The sequence below is a fragment of the Gracilinanus agilis genome, chromosome 2 (assembly GCF_016433145.1).
Source record: "Gracilinanus agilis isolate LMUSP501 chromosome 2, AgileGrace, whole genome shotgun sequence".
NCBI lineage: Eukaryota > Metazoa > Chordata > Mammalia > Didelphimorphia > Didelphidae > Gracilinanus > Gracilinanus agilis.
In genome coordinates this window covers 259,607,334-259,615,156 of record NC_058131.1, presented here as the reverse complement: position 1 = coordinate 259,615,156, position 7,823 = coordinate 259,607,334, and the positions used below count along the sequence as shown (strand labels likewise).

Genomic DNA, 7,823 nt, shown 5'->3' with positions numbered 1-7,823 from the left:
GGTTAGAATTCAGTGATCAAATCCCCTCATTGCAGGAGCAACCCTGAGCCTATTCGGTACTGATGGGCATCACTGAAAGTTGTGTAAAGACATTGAAAAAAAAAGATAATGATGCAAGTGGAGAGAATAGGAAGCACTGTATTTATTGAGCTGTAGGATTATAAAGAATACATGATGAAGCACCTCAAAGATAGAAGAAAAAGAGCAGATTATTTGGACAAAATTGGCCCACTGAGAGATGCAAATGTTAACTGATTTGCTATTTCTAGTGTCTCTCACTGTCCAATGTGCTTGATTCTTTCTTGAATACATGAATGCAGAAGAACCGAATGATCTGTCCTCCAAACAGTTTTCTTCAAGTGTGATTGAAGGTTGTGGAAGGTGATTGTTTTCAGTGGCATGAACAACACCCACCCACCAAACATATGCTTTTCTCATGTACTGACCTTTGCTTACCTGGAGGTGCTTTATATCATTTCTCTTTGACTTTGTGCATCAGCTGTATTTCTTAAAAGCATGATCCAAGAAAGGATACTGAAAGAGATTTCAAACAGTCTAATGCAAAGGTGGAGAGTCAGAGGCCCTGGCTCTTTCTCTGCTACAGTCTCTCCATGACCTCAGGAAAATGACTTCCTTTCTTCTATATTTCTCTATACTCAATTGGAGAATAAAGGAATTGGGTTAATTGATCACTAACATATCAGATTCTGACTTTTTTCAACTCTGAGCAAAATTAGTTTATTAACATTGATATATATGATGGCTAACAAAGTGGATCAAGCTTCACCCCCTACTCTGCCAACATGGGCCTCATGAGAACCAAGGACACGAAGAAGGCAGCAGGGGTCATTATAAAGAAGTACTACATCCGCTTGAGCAATGGCTTCCACACCAAAAAGCTTGTGTGTGAGGAGATCACCATCATTCCCAGCAAAAAAAAAAAAACAAACTTCATAACAATATCTTGGGATATGTTACTCATTTGGTGAAGTGGATCCAGCGAAGCCCCATGAGAGGTATCTCCATCAAGTTTCAGGAAGAAGAAAGAGAAAGAGGGATAACTATGTCCCTGAGGTCTCTGCTTTGAATCAGGAGATCATTGAAGTGGATCCTGATACCAAAGAAATGCTGAAACTTCTGGACTTCGGCAGTTTGTCCAACCTGCGAGTTACTCAGCCCACAATTGGGATGAACTTCAAAACACCAAGAGGAACTAGTTAATATTTACTTTTGCTTTCTTTTCAATAAACTTGGGAACCCTTTAGAGCAGGGGTCGGCAACCTTTTTGGCCGTGAGAGCCATAAATGCCACATTTTTTAAAATGTAATTTTGTGAGAGCCGTACAGTGCTCACAGTGCACGCTCCTGTAACAGCGCCTGAAAAAAAATTGACTTTATGGCTCCTCCAGAAAGAGCCATATCTGGCCCTCAAAAGAGCCAGCTATGGCTCGAGAGCCATATGTTGCTGACCCCTGGGCTAGAGTGTTGTCTTGTTCTTAAATGTTACAGTCATGCACCAGCAAGCCTATATGTGGAGAGACTTTGGGTTTTCAGGACAGGTTTTAGTATATACAATTTGTGACCACTGATATTAATGTTTCTTTTTAATTTTTTAATTTTTAATTTTTAAATTTTTAAAAAATTAATGTTTGTGCAGTTGTGATCCAGCACAGATTCTCTTACTGACATGTAACTCCAGTCTAGTGCACATACGAGGTGAAGGTCTCCTGTGGCCCCAGACTCAGTAGTGTATAATTAATCCTTCTAGTCCCCCTGCCAGCCACAGTGATATAGTTTTATTGTTTTTATTTGAATAAATATTTCCCAATTAAAATGTGGATTTATTAGTAAATACTTTTGCAAGAAGCCATGTTGGCCAAACATGATCTCCAGTTACTTGGTTGGAACACAGAATGCAGTGAGGGCATTTGAGCTGGCATGAGACCAAAATTCAGTTGAGATTTGGCTATAAAAGAAGAAAGGCTCAGAACATCAGGGTCTCAATCTGGAGATACTGATGGGAGGTTGGGTCATGTCAGGATTTTCTTGTAGCTAGGGTTAGGTGCCTAAGTTGCTCATAGACTATTCTGTGTATAACAGTATCCAGCTTCAGTATTAAAAAACATCTTTAAAATCAACACCAACATACCAACATGAATACCAACCAGAAGATCAACTACAAAAGCCAAATCATCATGAACTGAGATAAACCTTCAAGCTATTAAGGTCAGGTCACTGGCCTGGCCAGGCAGCTGGCCAAGCAGGCTTCAAGATACCAACTGCTTTACAATCAATATATTTAGATAAGATCTAGGATCCTCCCTTAATCCCTCTCTCCTTTACAATTCACTCCAATCCTTTCCTTTACCTTATTTGTTAGTATTAAATAATTAATATAGGGGGCAGCTGGGTAGTTCCTGGATTGAGAGCCAGGCTTAGAGAGATGGAAGGTCCTAGGTTCAAATCTGCCCTCAGACACTTCCCAGCTGTGTGACCCTGGGCAAGCCACTTGACCCCCATTGCCTACCCTTACCACTCTTCTGCCTTGGAGCCAATACACAGTATTGATTCCAAAATGGAAGGTAAGGGTTTAAAAAGCAATAAACAAACAAACAAACAAATAGGTAAATAAATAAATAGATAGTTGATATAAGAAACCATCACAGGCCTGGTTTATTCTCAGAGTTCCAAGGAAATTGTCAGTTAGAGATTCACCTGGCAACTCATGAAGGAAACTTCGTAACTTTATCTTCTGAGTTAATCCAACAAATCTCAGTCAGAGATAGAGATCAAAGTTTATTATCCTTGAAGTTATCATACCATAAGATTATTAATTGAAGGAATCAATCACTGTCATTAGTCAATGACAACAGGTGAGAATAAATGAACTTCTCATTCCTATTAGCAGATTCAATACAGTTTATAGGCAGAAGCAGCCTTTAAACCTATCTTTACATGCATATAGGAGGTTTTATCAGTATCTCCTATTGTTTCCCACCTCCTCCCGTAGGATTCCTTGGGACTGTATAATAATCATCTACAGGTTCCCCAAAGATCCTTACATAGTCCCCCTGCCAGCCACAGTGACATAGTTTTATTGTTTTTATTTGAATAAATATTTCCCAATTAAAAATGTGGATCAGACTGTCCATCTCATTAAGGTCATTAACCCTGTAAGAAGGAGACCCTCTTTCCCCCCTATTTTTATTGTTATGCAAAATGCATTTCCATATTGTTAATTGTTGTAAGAGCAAACCTATACATATAAGAATTAACAGGGCCAGTAACTAATGTTAGATTGAAGGGAGAGAGAGAGTCTTGAGGGGGAGACTTTCTTCTAGCTCTCTCCTCCTGCTCAATATACACTCTGGGAGATTTCAAGGGGGCTTCACCCCCAAATTGGGTGACCTGGATGTTTATGCTGCCCCACAGGAGTTGGGGATGAGGCTTCCCTATAAGAGGAGGTATGCAGTACCCCAATCTGATTCTGAATGAAGGCAGGGCTCACGCAAGCTTCCTCTGAGGTCAGTCAACTTCATAGCGGGTGGTCTGGCTTCAAGATGGAGGTGGCCATACCAAGCTGTGATTCCCCTCTCCCTCATTGTCTCTCAGGCACTCTAGAATGCTATCTGACTAATGAATGGCTTTTATTAATATCAATATAGGGATTGGGAAAGGGGTGAAGGGTAGAGGGATTTTGGGGTGCCCTCTTCTCTATTTTTATGGGGCCCATCACTTGGGTGGGAACCTTTTGGGTTCCCACTCCTAAGCATCTCCCAGCTTGTCCCTTCTCCTTCTGTTTCTATTTCTATCCTTTTCTATAATTGTAAGTTATACTGGAAAGGGTCTCTCAGCAAGATTGGGTAATGGGGGAAGGAGCCTAAGAGATTGCTCCCAAAATGGAGTCCCAAAACTTAGCTAACTCTCTGATTGATGTCTTGCTGGGTGAGAAGAGATGGGATGCCTTTGATCAGGGAATCAGGGTATTAATGTCCAAAGAAAGATCCTCAGGAAGCCCTCAGGACTGGATTCAAGCTGGAATGTTCTCCTCCCTCTCTCAGTCTTCCACAGGACTTCCTCTCCTTCCTCCCCCAGAGAAAACTCCCTGAATCCTCTCTGGTCCCAACTGTCAGTTACTGTCACCAGCAGCCTTCTTCTGGCTCTTTTTGTTCCATCCTCCATCCTTACATATACAACCAAAATCCCAAAATAAAACTGTAAATACACTGATGTGAAATAAGACTCCAACAGTTCTTTCTCTGGAGGTAGATAGCATTCCCCATCATAAGTCTTTCAGGATTGTCCCAGATCAGTGGTTCCCAAACTTTTTTGGTCTACCGCCCCCTTTCCAGAAAAAAATATTGCTTAGCGTCCCCTGTCACATACTATCACCACCCCCTTACAGTTATTCACCTCCTTCAAATGCACCTGTGGCCATCACAGCTCCCCTGGATCACTGCAGCACCCTCTAGGGGTTGGTGGCTCCCATTTTAGGAATCACTGTCCCAGATCATTGCATTGTTGAGAGTAGCCAAGTATTCACAGATAATTACTGTCCAATATTGCTATTATTGTGTACAATGTTTGCCCAGTTTTGCTTATTTTGCTCAGAGTTGATTCTTGCAGATCTTTCTAGTTTTTTTCTGAAATCATCTCACTTATCATTTCTTATTGCACAATAGTATTCCATTACCATCATGTACTACCATTTGTCCAGCAATTCCCCACTTGATGGACATCCCCCCTAGTTTCCAGTTCTTTGCCACCACAAAAAGATCAGCTACTAATATTTTTGTACAAGTAGATCCTTTCTACTTTTTTGTTATATCTTTGGGATAGAGACCCTGTAGTGTCATTACCGGATCAAAGGATATGCCCAGTTTTATAGCCTTTTGGATATAGTTCCAAATTGCACTCCAGAATGGTTGGATCAGTTCACAACTCTACCAACAATGCATTAGTGTCCCAATTTTGCCACATCTTCTCCAACATTTACCACTTTCCTTTAATGCCATATTGTATAATTAGATAGGTGTGAGTTGGTACCTCAACATTGTTTTAATTTGCATTTCTTTAATCATGAGTGATTTAGAACATTTTTTACATGATTATTGATGGCTTTGATTTCTTCACCTGAAAATTCCTTGTTCATATCCTTTGACCATTTGTCAGTTGGGAAGTGACTTGTTTTTCTTATAAATTTGATTTGGTTCTTTATAAATTTTAGAAATTAGACCTTTGTCAGAGACATTTGTTATAAAAACTCTTTTCCCAGTTTGTCGTTTCCCTTCTAGTCTTGGTTAGATTAATTTTGTATGCACAAAAGCTTTTTAATTTAACATAATTAAAATGTATCCATTTTATATCTGATAATACTCTCTGTCTCTTGTTTGGTCATAAATTCTTCCCTTATCCAAAGATCTGCCAAGCAAACTATTCTGTGTTCCCCTCATCTAGTTATATTATCACTCTTTATCTCTAAATCATATATCAATTTTGGCCATATATTGGTATAGGGTATGAAATATTGATTCATATCTAGCTTCTTACATACTGTTTTCCAATTTTCCCATCGGTTTTTCATAAAGAGTGAATTCTTATTTCAAAAGCTAGGATCCTTGGATCTATTAAGGTCCCTAAGGTCATTTACCCTCATATATTGTGTATCTAATCTGCTCCATTCATCTACCATTTTATTGCTTAGACAGTAACAGATTGTTTTGATGATTATTGCTTTATAGTTCAGTTTTCATTAGTTCCCTTGACATTCTTAACTTTTTGTTCTTCCAGATAAATTTTGTTATTATTTTTTCTAGTTTTATAAAATAATTATTTAGTAGATTGATTTGTATGGCACTGAATAAATAAATTGATTTAGGTAAAATTGTCATTTTTATTGTATTAGCTTGGCCTACCCATGAACAATGAATAGTTCTCCAATTAAACTTCTCTTTCTAACTCTTCCTGCTAGACTTTGTTGGTAATATATAGAAATACTGATGATTTTTTTGTATTTATTTTGTATACTACAATTTTACTAAAGTTATTACTATACCAGTACTCTCTCCATTGGTTTGCAGGGGTGAAGGATTCATTTGTTCATAGTAGGGGCATCATGAAATAGGCTGACTGTAGAAAGGCCTAACTTGGGCCCTGTGGTCTTGAGAGATGGGCTTGAGGTTTTGGTACTGTTTTGTTTGTCATTTTTAGTTTTAATTGCAGAGAGTGGTTTCATGAGCTTGGAATCTTTGAGCTCAGAATTCTAGGCTAGATGTTGCAATGAGCCCATTAAGGGAAGTTTCCCTGGACCATGCTAAGAGCAGAATGTTTTAAATTTGAAACTTGGTGGAACTAATATTATGTAGGAACCAAGCTAAATTTTGAATCTATCACTCTTCTCTGTCCAGAGACTAAAGTGGTGTAGGATGGACTATGTCCTATAGGTATTGTAGGGAAATTTTGTTTTTGTTATTGCTATACTTTGGAAGTAAATTTTCCATTGCAAAAGCTAAACTAACCCTAACTAGTTAAATGGAACTGGGGTGCTTGGACCCCTAAAAGTGGTAGAGCACAACTAATTGGAAAAAATTGTAGATGAAAGCCTCCCCCACACACACACATTCCTTAGAAGATGGGATTCCTTTAGGGAAGGGAAGAAATGAAAAATACTTGGATTTCTAACAGTGGTATTGGAGGCGGGTGGAATGGCCACTCTTACATATGTTTTACCACCCCCAAATCTAGCACTTCATCTCTCCTATTAACTATATTGTCATATTTGTTGAATTCAGGCTTGGTAAACTGGAGGAGAGTTGCAAATATGGAAAATGAAGTGACTTGTACAAAGGGAGCTAAGATGGCAGAATAAGAAATGCTTGCAGGTCACCAAACCAAATGCTATTTACAATAGAAAACACCTTAAAATAAATCCTAGATTGGTGGAACCAACAGAAGACAGATTAAGGTATTGCTCTAGTCCAGAACAATGTGAAGAACAGTAAGAAGGGTCCATCTCATTGAGGTAGGAGGGGAGAATGCAGTTCAATGCTCTAGGACATTACTCAGTTAGAATGCAGCATAAGCTGCAAGAGAAGGAGCATAGCAGTGTTCAGTTCAGCCTCAGGAGAAGAACAGAAACCAATACTGATATAGTGCAGGTGATGGTGGGAGAAGCAAGGCTCAGCACAAAAAGTTCAGCCTCTGAGAGAGAAAGTATAATACATTGTGATCCAGTGCAAATTGCATTTGGACAAAACAGCTGCAAGCCTCCTCATAGCAAGCCAGCAAGGACCTCTCTTCAAAATGCTAAATCTGGGACCCAAATGGTAGGTGACCCAATGTTTCAAAAATGATCAAAATACAAGCACTTGACAGTACACACTCCACCTAAAGACTAAAGCTGAGCTTCAACATAAAGACAAAGTCATGAAGAAAGGCCTCCAAATGAGCAAAAGATAAAGAAAAACCCTGACCCTGGAAAACTATTTCAGTAACAGAGATGACCAAAATGCAAGTTCAGAAGAGGAAGGCAATGCAAAAGTGAAAATATGTGAAGTCTCAAAGGAAAATGTGAAGGAATATCATACCTAAAAGGAATTTCTGGAAGAGCTCAAAAAGAGGATAAAAAACAAATAAAGAATCAGAAAAACATTAGTAAAGAAAATGATAGAAAAAGTCAAAACCTTAGAAAAAAATCACTAAAGTAAACAGCTTCCCCAAAATGAAGTACAAAACCTCAAAGAAGATAATGACTCTATAGAAATTAAAATTATTCAAATTGAAGCTAATGACTCTGTAAGACATCAGAAAACAATAAAGCAGATG

General features: G+C 38.7%; 1 pseudogene; it reads left to right on the top strand.

The window, feature by feature from the left end:
- Positions 1-803: 803 nt before the first annotated feature.
- Positions 804-1,221, top strand: LOC123233577 (annotated as a pseudogene).
- Positions 1,222-7,823: the final 6,602 nt, after the last annotated feature.